This window comes from Acromyrmex echinatior, chromosome 10 (genome assembly GCF_024713525.1).
Source record: "Acromyrmex echinatior isolate Ae372 chromosome 10, ASM2471352v2, whole genome shotgun sequence".
NCBI classification, from domain to species: domain Eukaryota; kingdom Metazoa; phylum Arthropoda; class Insecta; order Hymenoptera; family Formicidae; genus Acromyrmex; species Acromyrmex echinatior.
In genome coordinates, this window is record NC_141861.1 from 8,691,778 (window position 1) to 8,709,855 (window position 18,078).

At 32.9% G+C, this 18,078-nt stretch overlaps 1 protein-coding gene across 2 annotated transcripts in view; it reads right to left on the reverse strand.

Moving 5' to 3' along the window:
- The window catches only part of LOC105143759 (uncharacterized), a 100,470-nt gene that overhangs the window by 53,760 nt on the left and 28,632 nt on the right, over positions 1 to 18,078 (reverse strand). Inside the window, exon 1 of one of the 2 annotated variants that reach the window (XM_011052234.2) lies at positions 8,151 to 9,502. The exons of the other annotated variant lie outside the window; for it this stretch is intronic. The gene's annotated coding sequence lies outside the window, so the exon portion shown is untranslated. Of the gene's footprint in view, positions 1 to 8,150; positions 9,503 to 18,078 lie in introns of those variants that run through there. 2 annotated transcript variants of the gene reach the window in all.

An 18,078-nucleotide genomic window follows, 5' to 3' on the forward strand; every position in this document is an offset into this window, starting at 1 on the left:
TATGTGCAAAAAGATGTTGGCTTTGAACCATACGATTTCTGATAAAGTCTACAAAATTTTGCTTTAAACAAATGAATTTTTCTAAACTGAGGATGTAACAATTTCCGTAATACCGGCATTATTTCCGGCTACCAGAAAATCAGCACGCCGTGTAACGATCCGTCGACACGGTATAGAAATTAGCGGAGGTGCCATAATTGCGCCCACAAAGTGGCTACAATGGATGGAGGGGCCTCCTTCGTAGCCCTTTCCAAGCATACAAAATAAATTCTTGTTAAATAACCTCTTCGAATTATATTTCGCGTAACGGTATAAATCGCTATATAAACCACGCGCAAATGTTATGCATTGTGAGCTACCGTTTCGATTTTATCGGTATTAGTCTCTCTTTAATCATTTCAATGCATATACAGCTATTTCTCCAAACGCAATACATTTATAAACAACAAATTATAATTTTTCATAAATATTTTAATTTCCGGAGAGATTTACGAACTCAATGCGAGTAAACAAAAAGCCTGTTATTTATGAATTAAATAAAATATATCTCCACAATATAACGTATAATGATATTTTATGTTAACATGAAGATATGACACGCATCAGTTATTACATTCATTCACACACAATTATATAAAATTTAAATCAAAAGTAAAAATTGTGCATATATATCGCGCTGTGTACAACGCAATTGCGTTACGCAGTGTTGCAAGTGTAAAGAATTTCATTTTTCGAAAACATTGGTCGTTGAGGTAGTCGATTCAGCGTTTAAATCGGTCGACGAACATCATTGTAACGATGTTAACATCATCTCCTCGCATAACATAACGTCGCGTTCTCGCATACACGCGACGATGTACCGCAACGTCGAGCCATTCTCGCCACTTCCTGGCTCGTTGCTGGACATTTCTTTCCGCACGGGAAAACATCATAAACGCGCGTGTCATCGTCTCCTTGCATTTCGCTCCGAGAGCGTGAACGTTCTCACGTTGACGAGGAAACGCATCGACCACGCGCGACAGTCTCCTGCAGCCTCGAAGTTACAACGTTCAGATTTACGTTTAGATACTTCGAAGTGTTGTACCCAAAAGTATTGATTTCACGAAAATATTAAAAAATTGAGCTAAATACAGATCTAAAAACAACTTTGTTGGACTATATCGAAATAATTATATAAAAAATTCAAACATAATAAGCAATAGCTGCAAAAAATTTTGATGATTGCAACAAAATTATTTTTAGATTTGTATTTAGCTAAATTTTTTAATACTTCAGCAAAATTATTTTTTCCATATAGAAGAAGCAATGCGCGCAAAACTTTTAATTCAAACCTTTTATCTAAATTTTATGTAATTTAAAAAATAATATTTTTGCACAGAATAAAAAAGTATTGACTGTTTTTGCAGAATGTATACAATTTATCAATATTAGACGTAAGATGACTAAAAAAGGAATAATATTTATTTATCTATATATTTATATACTTATTTATTTTAAGTATTTTATTTATTAAAATAAATTTGCATGCCTATTGTATATTAAAAAGTAATTCAAATAGTGAAAATTATGATTGATAATTCTTAAAATATTTCATACATGCCAAATATCTTTTCAGCGTAGACAATACAAATCTTCAATTCTTTCCATAAATATCTATCCTATAAGATTTCAGCGAGATTTCAAGATAAGATGTATCAAATCATAATATTCTTTTTTTCAAAATCATAATATTCGTCTTGTTTTTCTATGCAATTCAGTGGCGTGTCACTGACCTCCGTGATTAAATTTATTTTTAATCCATTTCACCAATCGGGATGCTGCTGCTGTCGCGCTTCGGTGGACGTTAGCGAACGATTTACATAGGCGAGTGTTTTGGAGCCATCACGTACGCCATCGAGTAGTTAATACCTATTTTCGTTTGGTCCGTACACGTTCCACAGAATTTTATTTGGCGGCAGCGGACCGTAACGAAATCCCTCGGCACTGCGCGCCGGCTAAAATCCCGTTCCGGGGGCCGCGATTGGCGGGAGCTTGATTGAATTGGCGGTCAGTGGCGGGCATTAGGTCCAGCTTGCAAAGGATTGAATTTCTGTCACAATTATTGACCCGGTCCCTCTTATCCGCGCACCTACATACGGGGAAATCCGGGACCCGCCACGAAAATTCCATGGCAATCGTCTAAACGCAGCTGCTGCCTTTAATACGAACGACAATGAGGGAGAGTAAATCCGAATCTAGATGTTTCCCGAACGATATTCGGGTAAACAGCATGCACTTCCAAGTGGAATTGCTCTTACAAAGATTCGCTGCCATTCGGATATTTCCTGTTTAGAATACGGAACTATAAGCTGTGAGTGTCAGCTTTAGATAATCTAGAGACGACTAAAATTAAACTCCATGAAGTATCGAGAATGAAGTGAAAAAAAAAAATATATCAGAGTTGGATGCAAATATTTTCAATTATAATATCAATAATATTGGGTCGATTATATTTATAGTTTCTCGAAAGATTGAGAACATTCCTCTTGAAAGATCAAGAACTTTCTATATACTTAACACACACAAAACAAAGTATCTCGTTACTATGATGTTGCGCTTATCTTAATACCGATAAGACACTATCGTGTCTCCAGATATATGTATTATTAAAAGTATCTATTATTTTTTCCGTTCTCTAAATACTTTGGAATAAAATTTTACTCTAAAGAATGAAATCTCACTCTTTGAAGATTAAAAATTCTGCTTTTTTAAGAGTGACAGATTTTTCACTCTTTAGTTAGAGTGAGATTCCACTCCAAAGAATTTAGAATGGATCACTTATTAAATATAATAATTTGAACCATTAAAGAAAAAGCCTAATATCGGGATTTCTGTATCTGGACCGGACGAACATTTCTTCGCATTAACACCGATCTATTGACTCATTGGAAAGCACCGAGAGAAGAGTGTCACGCCGACCCGAATTGATGGCACGTATACTTTCGTCGCTAAGTCCGAAAACGTGAGATGAATCTGCGGATTAAGCGACATTGAGTCCGATATTGCGAGTGGCTTTTCGTAGAAAGTGTTGGGCGATCGTTGTGCTATGAAATATGCAATTATATCAGTTTCAAGATTTATTACACACGTGAAATAATCTTATATTAAACATTTTAAGAACTTCATGTCGTTCCCTTACTTCAAAAATCACAACTAAAAAAAATTAGTTTTTTAGAAAAGGGGAAAAACTATTTTTTAATTTAACAGAAAAATTATATTGACTAATCAAATAATATCGGCAAAAAGAATATATTCTCTTAGAAACATAATCAAATGTAACTTTTGTTTCAAATGTAACTCTTAAAAAAAGCGTCCTTTTTGAGTTCTAAAGAGTTTGATATTCTAGAAAATTATAATAAATCCGAAAGAATTCATCAAAAATGACATAATTTAAAATATCATCAACCGTTTACTCGTTTATATTTGGTCAGCTAAAATGACTAAATTCAAAATAAAACGATATCTTCTTTAAACTTCGATCACTAAATCTGTCTTAACTTTAAATGTTCTTTGTAGAAGAAAAGGAGACTCTTCACTATCCTTTTTATTTCCAAAAATGACATAATTTAAATGTGTTACTCTTGTAAAAAGTATTATTTATTAATTATTCTTTGAAAAAAACCTTAAGAACAACACAAGTGCTATTTGGTAGATTTTTTTAATAAGAAGTTAAGTTATTTTATTTTTGATGATTGATAGAATAATCTTTATCTAATTCTTTTATAGTAATAACTAAAAAAATTACATTTTTTGAGCTGTATCAGTTGTGTTTTAAAATAAAGAAATAAAATCGTTAATATGTATTAAAGTCTCGAATTAGGATCGCCTTCTATGATGAGATGTAGACTTGTGTTAAAAATCGATCGTGTTACTTTTTATTCGTTTATGCTATCACCTTCTCTGCATTACGATTTCAATATGACATACTTTTAAGCTCCTTAGCTTTGCCAAGTTCAGGGATAATTGCATTGCGATGTCGCGTGCCTCGTGATACTCATCTGAAAGATCGAATCGCGCGATAGATGAGGTAATTATTCGCCGGTATACTAGTTAATTACTACAAACAGTATGTTAACTAGTAATGACGCGATGATGCACTTGAACGTGTACGGCGATCAGCGCGATGTTATCCACGCTTTAATTTTTCGTGTACACGCAATCGAGAGATATGCCAATAAAGAATCGTCCCGATGTTATAAAACAGGATCGACGATCATGAACAGTGCTCATAATATTATTGCAAAGCGTGCACCTGCGAAAGAAAAATGCTGCACTTTAACATTTCTCTTTAACATAGCGTCGAAATTTATTGAAAATTATAGCGATTATATAAGGTACGTGAAAAATAAATCTTGTAATGACATCATTAAAATGAAAAAAATTACAATAATTAATATCGTGTCGTTATCGTATACGTCATAAATAGTAAATCATCATGTAATTAGATTATTATGCGTTCTCCTTCTTTCTTGATTACACAAAGTTATTAAAAAAATTATATTTTGATGCTTTCATATATTTGTTGTAAGTAAATGATATAGTCAAGCATTGATAATAATCAGAAATAGAATTCTTAGTTATTAAAAAATATTGACAGTTAATTACCGATATTATTATATATATTACTATATATCAAATGCTAATTAGTGTGATAATTTATCACTGATAAATAAAACGTACGCTACTGAAACTTCAAAGAACCGTCTTGGGAAGTTGACATCGCCATGTGACGGCAATCTACTTTGATCTAGATTAGCTTCTTTACTGTCCGATCTAGACGCGGATCCTGACCTCCGTTAACCGGGTATCGGTGACCTCGCCAGTCGGAACTGGAGTTTACACGATCGTAATCTGATACAAGAACATAGACTGCTCGCATTTCAATCCAAGAAAATATTTCAATTCACTTTAATTAATTAAATTAATAGACGAGCCGGCATGTATCTCATAATAATATCGTATCTCATAATAATGAAATTAAAAGAATTAAAAATTTACTTAAAAATTTATTTTCGTCAAAAATAAATGTTTTCACTGATCGATACTCTCTGTTGGTATTTTTACATATTTTGTTATCTTCGTGCATATTTGAAACTTTACAACTTTAATTATTCAAAATCATATCGTTTTTCTTTTATCCTATTATAAACAGAAATTGATCATCCGAGACTCCCGCAAGAACAGAAACGCGTTTTAAATGTGACATTGAAACAGAAAATATTTTGATGTTACTGTGCTCGTTAATTTGATTATTAATTGTATCTAACCGTTTCTGTTCTAACGATTAAGGACATCAAGTTCCTAACATTTTATAGAATTATCTGTCCGCTGATGTCATGCTCTCAGCAGTTTATTATCGTTTCTCCGTTTCATTATCTTTTATGAGGAAGACTCATCCCTAAAGTATTGCGAGCGACGAACAATAACTTTCAAAAGTTCTAGTGAAAGGTAGACAGATATTGTTAGGCAGAGATTACAGAAAGAGAAAAAACGAATATAAATCCAGTAAAAGTATTTATGACAACTTGTAATTTATGTGAAGCTAAAGAAAGTCTAAGTATCTATATATAAACTCTGAGAAAAATATTTTATTTAAACTTACGAAAAAACCTAGAATTTGTAGGCCTTTGTATTGTTCGATTTCGTTAAAATGTTATTTTTGTAAGGTGAAGGAAAGTTTAAATATGAGGAGGAGACTTTAAATTACTTGACTATCGTTATTTATGATGGCTAATTACAATGCTCAGCCATTTGGAATAAATTCTTCTTGCTTGTTAAGCAATCTTTGACATTTCTTTACAATCCTATTAAAGTGCGTTCCGAATTTTATTACATGACGTATTCGACGTGAATAAAGATATAAAAGCCAATAATTGACCGTTCTCGCGTTCAATGACGAATAACGAGTATGGTAAATGGGATAATTTTCGTTGCACAATAATGTGTGTAAAGTAGTTTTATGAAACTGTGACAAATGGCCGACAATATTAGTGATGATTAAATCAATATCTATGTATGATACGTTACGTTAGAATTAAGAAGATATCAACATAAAGAATTGAAAGAATTGCAATTTGTTAAATGTAACTAAGTTTAATCGAAATAAAATATGATTTTCAAATAAGATGTAATCTTCATCATCAGAATAAATTATAAAACTTTAATTTATTATATTTTCTTAGAAAAAGCGACAATGAAAGCCAAAGGAACTAACAAGATATTAAAATTGTTATAAAAATAAATATCATTTTTTAATAAAACTTTTCTTAATTTATTTTTCTTTAAATATAAAAAGTTTACGTCAATTTGTAAAAGTGTTTTATAATAATAAAATACTTATTATGTAATAATAATTATACTTATAGCCCATACTGTATATTAAAAAACGTCAACATATTATAAATTATACGATACTTTCCGCGAAACCCAAATAGTTTTTGTTCACCTAGACTACCGAGAAGCAAGTGAAGTTATTTTCGCAATTAAAGGGTTAAATCTGCGTTTCATATCGGAATCGTACTCGAGAAACTAATTGAAAACCACGAAGTGCGCTCTGTTAACGAGTATAATTGTTCTTGGATACAAGGGGATTTAATTACACGGCACTTCGTCCACGCACTGCGCTATTCGCAGCGTACCTCGTATTAATGAGCGACAATCGCAAAGGTAAGTAATTACGCAAAGAGCGGTCGACGTATCAACAATCGCGTTTTTAGCCTGATTCCACATCATTTGTTTACAAGCAAACAAACCGAGGCAGCCCGCAACACACCGCGGGTTAATTAATCGGTCGTATATGATCAGTCTGTGTAACATTGTCCAGAGATTGACGCCGATATCGATCTGTCGCGATATTCTATTAGAAAATTCGAATACGAGAGAAAAACTTTCTGACAAAAATCCGAAGGCATCGACATGAAATACAGCACGATTTCGCGATAATGAAATTTGAAATTTAAATGCGTATACGTGTGGTGAAGTTTGCAACAAACGAATGAGATTACTAAAAGTGTTACGAATATTGCAAAATTATTCTACATAAATTGTAAGATTAATATTGATGAGAGTAATATTGAATAGGAATTTTTCAAGAACTTCGACATCCTTGTTTTGAAATAAATGTAAATTATTATTCTGCATTTTTATCGTACATTAGAAAGAAATTATCTTTAATTTCCATTTGGTAATGGATACGAATTATTGGTCTAATAGTTAGTAAATATTATTGAATATAAAAAAATCAATTATTCAGTACACAGAAAGAACAGTTTTGAATCTAAAAATTTAGCTAGCTAGATTTAAAAATAATTTTGTTTGGACCATTGAAATATAATTATGTAGAACGCTTAAACTGGTTGCTGGAATGTTAAAATTTTTGCAATATTGTCATCGATGCTTATGGATGTATTAGAAGTATCCAATTTTCTCATTTTATGTTAATACTTTTTTAAAAGAGAGCATATCTCCTTTTTATTGAAATTTAATTTTCTGCCCAGATTCTAAATCGTCGTCAAACTTTTTGTATTATTTTCAAATACAATGTAGAAAAATCTTTATTTTTTCATTCAAAAAATACATCCTTAAGTATTTTAAAAAATCATTTTGATGGTCCAACAAAACATTTTAAAATCTGTATTTAACTATAAATTTTTAACACTTCAGCAAAACCGTTCTTTCCGTCTAATAATTAGAAGAATAAGATAATATTGTAGAAAAGTAAAATTGGTATTGATTTTAAAATTATTTCACATAAAGTAAATTTAGTAACTATTAAAAGTTTGATAACTATCCCGTAGGCTTGATTATTATTACCAGGTCTTTTTTTTCGGAATAGTGCAGAGAATTTCGGATTGTACAGGATAACTCTGAATCCAATCCATGTGGAAATATATTTTTTTCTCGTTATATTCGCGATCGTGTCCCGGGGAAAACCCAAACCACCGGCTACCTCAATTTACAGTCCCTGCATAAGATACGTGACGTTCGCGATATCCGCGGGGACCAATCGCCGAGGACGATCGATTTCCGTCCGAGCGCCGGCGGCGTGTTTCCGCCGCGTGTTTACATCTGTGTATACATATATGTACACATAAACGAAACAACGCACTTACCACGCTTGCGGATTCGCCCGGGGAAGCGCAGATCCGTTGTCTCCCCTCTCTCGGTTTTCGCTGATATCCGATAAAGCAATATCAATTTATCGCGTCTCCTCGCGTGCGTTCGTGTGGTCTTCCTCCTTTTTCTCCTCCTCCTCCTCCTCTTCCTCCTCCTCTTCTTCCTCCTCCTCTCGCTCGTCGCGTCGCAAAATTTCTCTCTTCTCTGATCCCGGAGTAATCCGCGTGCTCTTTCCCTCGCGGTGAAACGTCAGGCCTGCACTTTCTCACGGAATAGCCGAGGAAAAAGAAAAAAAAACCGACGAAGCGATGCAACCGAATGTGTCACACTCGCGCACAACGCTTCCGTTACTGAGATCACACCGATCTCTTCTTTCTTCAGCCGGCGAACTTTTGTCCGTGTCACGTGGAGACCTGTTTCGAGCCCACCCGTCGTCTGCTTTCTCTCTTCCTCTCGGTCACTCTTAGTATGATCGAAGTAACGTCACTTTCTCTCTGTCCCTCCTACATCCGTATCTCTCTATCGTCCGTTAAATGTCACAGCTTTATCTCTTTTCCGCTGTATCTCTTTCAATAATAAACTATCGTGCTGCTACTAAACTATCGTGTTCCATCCGATTCTTCCGACACTTGTTTACTAAAATGTTTATTCGAATGTATTTCCAAGTATTTCTGTCCACCTCCTCTTGACTTTATTTCGCATTAACGTCCTCGATCGATTTTCTCGAGAACAACAAGTTCTCGCTCGCTCGATCGCTTTATTCGCTCCCTCCAAATGCCTTTTCTTCTTGCCCCCCCCCCCCCTACTATCTTCACTTCGTCCTCGTGTCAATTACTCTCGCACCTGTCCGGCTGACAGGCCGACAGGCCGACACCGCCGCCAGCGCACTTTCACGAGTCGCGCCGCTTTCGGAATCGCATTTGCGGAATCGCTACGAGCGACCGGGCGAAACACGGCGACACTGACTGGTCCGAGAGAAGTCGCGCTTCGAAAAGTCGATCTCTCTTCGATCTTCCTCTCCGTCGAAGCGCGCCCCGATCGCTCCGCCGAAATTCCCGCCGACCGGAAAAAGCGCTTCCGCTCGACCCACTCACACGATCGATCGATCCCTCGATCGATGCCCCGCAGGACTTTCCCCTCCTACGGACGTTCACACTGGGTCCAAGACGATCCCGCGACGTTTCATCGTTTCTTTACCGCGATCGTTCTTGTGTTTCGTAAAAAAAAAAAGAAATAAAAAAAAAGAAGAAAAGAAGAAATCTCTTCGGAGTAATGTGTTTTTATCTTTCTTTGTTTTTTTTTTGTTTTTTTTTTTGTTTTTTTTTAATACAGAGCGCAACGAGTTCGCAATCGACGTGAATTACTCGCGGTCGAAGCTCGCCCCGAGACTTGTTTTCTCGGCGGGAAGACTTTTTCCACGCGGAATACGCAAAGTATTCGCGGAGTTCCGAAAAGGCCGAATGCTCACAGAGCTACCTTCCGTTCGGTACAGGCGTCGAGTGGCGACTGTCGTTTCTTCCAACGCTCGGCCTGCCTCCGGCCTGCCTGTCCCTTCCCCCTCCTCGAGACCATCGGGAACCGACTACACACAGTTCACGGATTTATGCTATTACCACACCGTGTTCCACCCCCTGCGGCCGGTGCTCTTCATCCACCCGTTGGCCTCTCCTTTTTTTTTTCTCAACTCCGATACTTTCTCGAGGCCCAGAAGGGCTCGGCGAGACTGCTGTTAACCGATGCAGCCAAGCAGGATTTCTCCGCGAACTGTTCGATTCGAAGAAGTTTACTGAAATCTTGTGAAAAAAATTGAGATTTATCTCTCTGAGAGATCCTGGATTTTTTTGATTTTTTTATTCAAAATTTTAGGTAAGACTTTATTGAAAATATTTTAATGCAATTTTCAAATAGATGAGAATACGAGTAAAATACGCAAATAAACTACATATATTGTAAATTAATAGAAGACAAGAATTCTCCATGTGAATCTGTATCTCTCCTTTTCTACAATAGTCATAAATCCTATAGGATAAATATAGAAAAGATATCACTACAGTATCAGTGAATTACTCTCTCTTTTCTGCTGTATATTGTCGTCTACTATCCTTAATTTTTTAATAAAAAACTTACGAGGTACATGAGGATGTACATAAGTATATCATATTTATATATGCATATACTGTTAGAAATGTTCTTAAATTTTATTAACTTTTAAGTTACACAATATGAATTTATTTTCATGACATTACATTAAATTTAATGTATTTCTAACTAAAAAGTATATTTGTATACATAAAATTTAATGTATTTTTCATGAAAATTTATGAAATTTAATATACTTTTCATAAAATTTTATTAAAACTACATTAAATTTCGTAAATTTAATGTACACGTTCATTACATATAAATAATTACTGTAACTTAATTTTCAATTAAATCATTCATTACTTTTATTTCATTTATAACAATAAGCTTCATTTAAATGTAAAGGAAACTCGTGGTTACATTTTTAACAGTGTACTTATTGCTAACAGATTATAATTAAATTATTTTATACCATCAAGAAAAAAGATGAAAGAGAAAATGTTTTTAGGAAAAAAATTTTCAAGAATAAAAAAGAAAATCCCTGACAATTTTAGATTTTTTTCAACATTCTGCATTCTCTTTGTACATAAAATCAAATCTATTCTTTTCAGCTGAATTTCTTGTGTCATTCATTTTTCTTCTTTTTCTTTTCATGTTGGTAGAAAGAAAAAGAAGAAAGATAAACGATACGAAATATATATTCAGCTAAAAAACCAAATAATTAAACATAGAATAAACAATAAGAAATATATAAGAAGAAAAAGATAAACGTACTTTATTTATATATTAATTGTCTTCAATGAAAATATGAAATCTTGCAGCGTCTTTTCCCAGGCTCCTCATGTTAGAGCTTCGGATATATGATTCGATAAAGTATCTCTCTTGAAGGGTCAACCCTCTATCCCCATAAATACGAATATTCAAGCGAAAAGGATCACGATCGTGCTGTATGGCGCGTTGCTGCTCATGCGCACGTGTGCGGTAATAAATATACAGAAAAAATCAGACACGTGGATATACGCAGGGACATGACAATGATGAGATTTCCTCTCGGAACCGGAAACCCATAAATGGACCTTAATTTAAAAATAATTATTAATGTTTTAAAATCCGGACGGGGAGACGTATAAAGCGTAATAAAAGCGCACGTGTCTCTTTCGCCATCTTCGAATCCACTGTTGCACGTGCACACATATGGGTGGATTGAGAAATTTTTTCCTCTGGAAACCACATAAATTCTTACTTCAGATATGTCTGACTCATTCATTGTCTGACTAATATTCATTTCTATCAATGCAGATTAATTTTAATTTCGGTTTAACTAATTCTATTTTTTATTTTTAGAATTAGAAAGAGATAGAAAGTAAGGCAAATTAAATTAAATAAGTTAATCTGTTAATAGAAATGAATATTATGCGTTTAATTATGGAATTAACTCTAACTCTTTAATTATGGAATTAACTCTAACTCTACTCTTTATTGTTTCTAATTCTAAGAATTAAAAAAAGATAAAAAATAAGTTAAAAAAATTAAAGCTGATCATGGAAATTATTTAAATATATCATTAGTTTGATATATATTTATATAATAATACAAAATAAGTATATTCAGCGTCGTAAAATTGTTGTAAAATTCTTTAATATGATTGGTCTTGCTCTTAGTTCCTCACTGGATCTAAATGTATAAACCAATCATATCTAAAAATTTTACAACTATTGCAAAGCTGCTTTTTCTGTTGAACGTAGTCAATGATATCCTGCATATACTTCTATTGTTTTCAAAAAAAGAATTTGTTCTGTACGTTCATTTTATATACATTATATAAATCAAAACATGTAACTGTATATTATCGATTCTATATTTTCAATGTAAATTAAAAATGTAAACATCACTTTTATTACAATAATTCTCACATTTATATTTTAATAATCATAAAAAAAATCAAACATTATACAAGCTTAAATTCAACTAACCTTTATTGCTAATCTCATTTCTTAATTGACTTGTCATAACGGACAAAATATTTTAATTTAAATGTTAAACTGCGGGAATCGAATAATTAGATACAAAACTGTATCTTACACAATTCAACTGTGTCAGCAAGATTCAAATTAATATTTACATTTTAATATTTACATTTTAATACAAACTCACACCGTTTCTCCTTCAATCCTCTCCAAACAGTTTCTTCGAATATTTTCTTTAGAATAATCGGTACGCCGTATTTAGTAATAACATAACTCAGTGACACTACACGAATATAATGGCAATGCAAAGTGATAACCAACTTATTTATAATTTCTGGAATAATGATGAACACTATTTGTGGCAATATTTCTCGAAAGGAAACTCATTTATTGTAAAATGTAAAATGTGTGAAATTTTATTTTATTTTCCATCTAAGATAATTTTAGAAACGCATCTGATAACATATCATGCAGGAGAAATAGGTCAAAATCTGAGCCTTAAAATATATCGAAGCCATATATCTAAACTATAGAATATATGAACTTCTAAACCAATAGAAGCTACACATACCTGGTAATTATCACATATTAAATAATAAAACGATCATATCTGCAAACATTGCAATGCATTTATAAAGATTTAAAATTTGTGTAAGTTTGTATTTTAATAAGGCAACACGTATTATATATATTTTATAAATATTATAATTATTCAATTTTAATTTAAATAATTTTATTTAGTTATATTAAATCTTGTTAATTTAAAGAAGTGTTATTACCTGTCTATATATTACCTGAATATTCTTATAATTGAACTTGACAATTTCTTTGTGAGAAATATGAATAATAGTCCCAGTTTTTATTTTTTTATTCAAATTGTGTGTGTGCGTGTAAAATTACAATATAATCTTGTATTACTAACTATACTTATATCTTTTTGTTTTCTTAATCACTTCATGTATTACATACAGATCAGATATATCATATCAATGATAGAAGCCAACAAGAAAGTGCATCCTGTGACTGGAAACTATGTTGCATAACATCAATCTACTAACGACAATCTTAGCTTGGAATATACGAAGTGCACTTGAATAATTAATCTCTTTGCATTGTTACGTAACATAAAACAATTTTGCGATTGTATATGACGAATTAACTTTCTTATGAATATGTAATTTACTCAAACGACATTATTAATTACTATATTAGTTACTTACTAATTAATCTGACATTACCATGTTTATACATATATTACGTCTTGTGTAATTTATACGAATGTATTACAATTATAGTCTACACTGCTAAAAATATCATAAAATTTAATATATTTTTAACTGAAAATATATTTACGTATAAATGAAATTTAATATATATATACTTTCATAAAATTTTATAAAACATAATGTACTTTCAGAATTTTATGAAATTTAATATACTTTCCATAAATTTTAAATTAATAGAAAAAAAAATTAAATTTAATGATTGTAGATTTGAAATTTAATTTTTTTATTCATTGTATTTAAAACTATATTATGATTGTAACTTACTTTTCAATTAAATCATTCATTACTTTTCAATTTCATCATAACCATTACAAGTTTCATTTACTTAAATTAACAAAATTTCTAACAATGTATTATACTTATTGAATATACTTGATAAGATAAAATTGACTTTATTTCATTTCAACCATACATTTGCAGTAACATTGTAACGTTCAAGTAATATTACAGTAACTTTGCAAAATATTATTGCAATGTTGCTGCAAGTTTCTAAGCTATATGTGTGTGTGGTAAGACATAATTAATATTTAAAAGTTTAAAAGCCAAACGTTAAGCTTCAGAGAACCTTCATCGACGGTATTTGGAATTTAAAAAAGAATGATATATAAATATTAAATCCATTAAGTAAAAATTTACAAAATATATCATGATCTTCAGTTGCTTTGTGTTTGAAGCACGTGGTCCCGCGTGGCCTTCTCTCATATCCGCCTATATATGCGCGTACGTGCACTGTGAGACTTTGGACCCTCTCCCGGAATAAATCAGCCAAGGAAAACCTGCCGGAAGGTATTAACGTCGCAAGGCAGCCCTTGCGTCCGAGAGAGGGTTAAGCCCGCGCCCTTATCGCGCGTGGCCCTGAATCGCCGTGGTCCCAGAGGGGATTTTCTTGTTCTCTGCCTGATCCTGCCTGACGCGGACGATCCAACTGCCCGGCTGCAATCCTGGCCGGTTGTACGATGCCAGTGGTAGATGTGGGACGGCGAAGGAGGATGATAGGGGTCACCGGGGAGCCGGGGGTACAGTTGGCCCTTATCGGAGGTCGCGCATGACGAGACAAGCTAATTGTGTTATCAGCGTGCAACGGACGCCGCCGCGCCTCCGCCGCACCGTCGTCCCTCAAGCTGTCGCCCTTTCGGCGTGCATATAGTACGCGTGTTTGTTTTCCAAACGATGCATCTGTTGCGATCGCGTGTGACGTGTGCGCGTGACTCCACTCGCACGCGAATTTCTCCGACAGGGTTTCTTCTTCTAAAAGCATCGAAAGTAAACTTTGCGATGTTTTACGAAAAGTTGAATTACTTGCATTGGAAAAAGAAGTTGATTGCATTAACTGAAGTTCTAGAAAGGAAACTGACCAATTCTAATCGAATATTCTCTTTATATTTTATTGATATTTGCTTGGTTTCCTACGACTTCTATGTAGAGAACCCTTTAGAGTTTTCTAGGTAAATCTATTAGAATACTAGAGATATATATAAAATCAGATGTCCAATATATTATTAAACATGCGTAATGGTATATATTAAAAATTTTAAATAAGAAAAATATCATAACTAACAATCTGGATTGTGTGGTTGCAATTGTTTTTCCTGTATCAATCTCTATTGTAATGCGGATAAAATTTTGTTAGCATTGAGATGGAGTATTCATAATATGTATCATTGATGTAAACTTTTGTTGATGTAAATTATTTTTTAATACCATGACGTTTAATAGTTATTTAATTTTAAATTATAGTTGCTAAATTATATATGCTAAACAAGATTCAGATAAAATTACCGTTACCTATTATTTGTTATTAGGTTTTATTGTTTATTAGCAACATTGAAAATATAAGTTAAAATGTTTGTTTTAGATTATATTTTAAATTCACTTGTATTAAAAAATTTAGCAACAAACACTTGTTGGCTCACAGCCGTTATTTTCCTTTAATCGTATGTTTTTATTGAAGCCATTTTACTTAATTATTTATTTAAAACATATTTCTCACGAATAAGTTTTTAAATATCTTTTCCTTATTGTAGTTAATATGATCAAAATATATTGGCTTATCCATTTTCAATCAGAATTTTTTTTCAGTGTGCGTCAACAGATCTTTCGCAAGGATCTTGAAAAAAGAAGTTTAGAATTTAAGAAATAATTCTCAATTTTTTTTTATCGATGTGTGAGATCTATCACTATATTAGCAATTATTTATTATTCTACAATATGTTTTCTGTTTCTTACTTTTTGCTATTTTTTACATCTTGTATTTTTGCTTCTTATCTGATTTTTTGTTTTATGTCGCCGAGATAAAAGTTAATGAACTTCGGAAGAAACAGGAAACACGTAGCAAGAAATAGAATTGTCGATAAATTGGATATAAAGGGAGAAGAAGCAAGAGGCAAAAAGCAAGAAACAGGAAATAAAGAGCATATTGTAGAACAAGAAATTTTTTTACTTTAAAGTAAAAAAAAACATTACGTTACATTTTAACCCTCCATCAGCCATGTGAAATTTTCCATTAGCAGTCTGGATTTTTAAGCTTCAATGCAGTTTTATATTGTTTCAAATTGTATAAAAATCTGAGAAAATTTTTTGCATACTTGTGAAAGTTTTAACGAGTTTTTACTATCCTAAAAGTCGAATTGTATTTTATTTATTTTTTACAAATTTAAATTCAAAATATTGATTTAAAAATTCTGATAGATAAATTTAAATTTCTGATTGTGACTTTAAAGTCTAACTTGGCCTTCGGAGGGTTGAAGTGCTTTTTTATGCTGATGTTCAACGCTTATTTTCAATATCAAAATAGATATTATATGATCAAAATTGACGTTGAAAATGTTATGCTAAAGATGTAGCGTCATGTATATAGTTCAATCTATGATCGAGCGACCTGACACACACTAGAAGTAAATTTACTTCCAGAGTCCAAATTGAAACATAAACACGCTGACGTTGCTTTTTAGCATGGATTTTTCACAATGATTCTTTGTTTCACCAGAAAGAGAGGAACTCTCGAATAATTCTTGTGATCGCAAAATAGAGTCGACTCTGTCAGATTCCAAGCCGAACTCCGTTACTTATCGCTCTAGGTAACGCGATTATTTATTTGTTACATATTAAGAGTTTAACGCAATCCCGGTATGCGCGCGTGGCAATTACAGTAGCGCGCGCTGTCATCGTACGAGCACAATCATTAAAATAATTACAGTCGTCGACGCGGTGCCGTAGAGATAAGAAAGAGCGGCCGTCGGCGAATTATAATCGTTGCAACTTTGTTGCAACTGTCCACGGTAGACAAAACGGCCACCGCGCTTTTCGCCCCGAGGATAAGAAAAAACGGGGGAGGATCCGCGTAGTGTCCGACTTAATTACGAACGGGGCATATGGACCGGACCCCAGCCACGGACCACTCACTCGCCTCGGTATGAATATCGCATTAAGTCGTGAGTGAGAGATAGCTCTAGGCAGGGGTGGGTCCCCGACGGGAAACTACGAATTTAATAGAATAATAAATGGAGCTCTGCGTGGGCGCGCGCGGAAGAGACGGCAGGACGCGGGCGGGACGACGTGCCCGAGGCACAAATCGATTCGCCAATCGTGATCGTCCTGTATAGAACAGTCCACGGTGAAGTGTTTAAGTAAACCAGAAAGTGGAGAAACCGGGAAACCACTTTGTGCAATTAACTGCATCGTGACCAACCTTGTTCGTGATACTGTTAGAGATTTAAAATTTATTACAGATACCTTGCTACTCTTAATTCGAATTTTAATATTGTTCTATTCGCTCGATAAGAACCTCATAACGAGAACGATCTATATTTTGAGTTCTAAGTTAATTTTGTAATGATTGACGAAACGGTTCTGGCTAATGAATAATTCTATTGCATTGCTTAAATAACGAATCTTTACAAATAAAGAATTAGTATATATATATATATATATATATATATATATATATGTAAGTATTTTTATATAGTATTTAAAATATCGTATTTTTAAGTTGAGATAATAAGTTTATCAATTTAAGTTATAATAAGAATTTTATTAACTTATAATAAACTTATATAAACTGAAAAATAAATTGACAAAAATTATCATACTCCCTACTAAAATTATTAAAATTATAATACTCCCTTATTTTAAAAATGATACAATGGAAAAACCATGATTTTTGTATTATTACATGAATGAGATAAATAAACATTATCCTTTCAATCGTCAAAAACTAACTTAACTAATAAATCATTACAACTCAAGAGGATAGTTTAAAAAGAATCATTACAACTTAAAAAGGATGGTTTCCGAAATTGTACAAGTTGCAACGCGCTGATGAATGTTCAAAAAAGAACTGTTCGATTTTAATTATTAACTAGTTGATTAAGCTTAAGACAATTTGAGTACAAACTTTGATGTGACCTAATAATAAACTTTAATTTTTTTTTAAATGAGGATGCAATATTATTATTAATAAATAGTAAATCCACGTTAACAAATTCAAGCTAATTAGTAGTAACAAAGTAAAATTTTCCACGATTATAATTTTTGACGATAAGTTTCAACGATATTATGTTTCGATTATATTTAGTCCTCATCAGCCACAG